The following is a 1,396-nucleotide window of genomic DNA, read 5'->3' as shown; positions in this document are numbered from 1 at the left end:
AATTAAATTTTATATTTTGGTTGTATAATATTCTTTAAATTGTATTTGTATATATTTCTTTAAATGCAATAAATATATTATTATTATTATAATACGCATTTCACGTATTCAGTTCAGAGGTTTCAGTTAAAATATATATAATATACTGCACGAATTAAAATATAACATTATATTGTATATACATGTACAATTCGAACTGTTGTAAAATCAAAATATATTGTTTACTTCAGACCGCTGGAACTACTGACGCGATCCGCCATTCAGAATAGTATAATGTCTATATGGAAATAATATTATACTTAACATATTATTATCATAATGTTATAACTTACGAGGTATAAGACTAATTCGATACTACGTACAAAATATAAAATATGATATGAAGCCGGAGACTTCTGCCCGCGCTCAGATTAGCCTTTTTGTAGTAAACACTAGCGGTACCACACGCTCGTTGAAGATGCGGGACCGAGTTGTAACTGCAAGTTACCTATAATTGATTACACTTTAATATGTTTAATCTACAGTACGGTTCAATGTTTAAAACAATATAATATTACCTGTTGTTGACGTAGTTAGGGCGCCCACACACGATGCGATACACGACGACGTATTATGCTCTCGGGCTGCTGCACTCCAGCGACGACGACCACCGAGAAATAACGGCACCTACCGCCCACACCGCACCGACGACCGACGAACCACCACGGACACCGATTTTTTTCTTGCGCATCACCATGCGCAACACGTTGCCGAATTTCAAGAAAGACATCGGAGCGTATCGATGCGTGCCAGAATTTGAGCGGTCAAGAAGCACAGACTTCTTTAATACCACTAGATAAGGAACTCCTATACAATTTACATTGTCAAAAGTGAAGCTCAGCTGTGAACGGCCGCCATTTTGCGGTTGGCAAAACATTTAATTTATTATACAAAATGTATGAGGAATAGTCTTGTAAAGAATACTTTTATTTTGTATTAAAAAACGATATCGAAAAAAACGAATTCAAAAAAAACTTTTATTCGAATACTTACTTTACAAGACTGATTAGGAATAATATTTTTTTTAATGGTCAAATACAATAGTAAATGTAAAATGACTAATATAAAATACTTTTTATTTTTTTTTTTAAACAACATGATTAGAAATAATAAAATACGATACAAAATAAATCATAACATCATCTTATTTGTCATATGAAATACCATACAATTGCAACCCGACCATGAAGCTTCAATTTATGGCGGGAGTTCGCTATCTAGTATTATATAGAAATCTGAGTCAAGAAGTGATGGGTGCAGTATACCAGCGACCAGCGTTAACGGACTCTTATCTATATACACAGCATTTTTTTTCTAGGAAATCTTGACTTCTGTAGCCACATTCGACGGTAGGACC

Source organism: Acyrthosiphon pisum, chromosome X (assembly GCF_005508785.2).
Source record: "Acyrthosiphon pisum isolate AL4f chromosome X, pea_aphid_22Mar2018_4r6ur, whole genome shotgun sequence".
Taxonomy (NCBI): domain Eukaryota; kingdom Metazoa; phylum Arthropoda; class Insecta; order Hemiptera; family Aphididae; genus Acyrthosiphon; species Acyrthosiphon pisum.
This window is presented reverse-complemented; position numbering follows the sequence as displayed.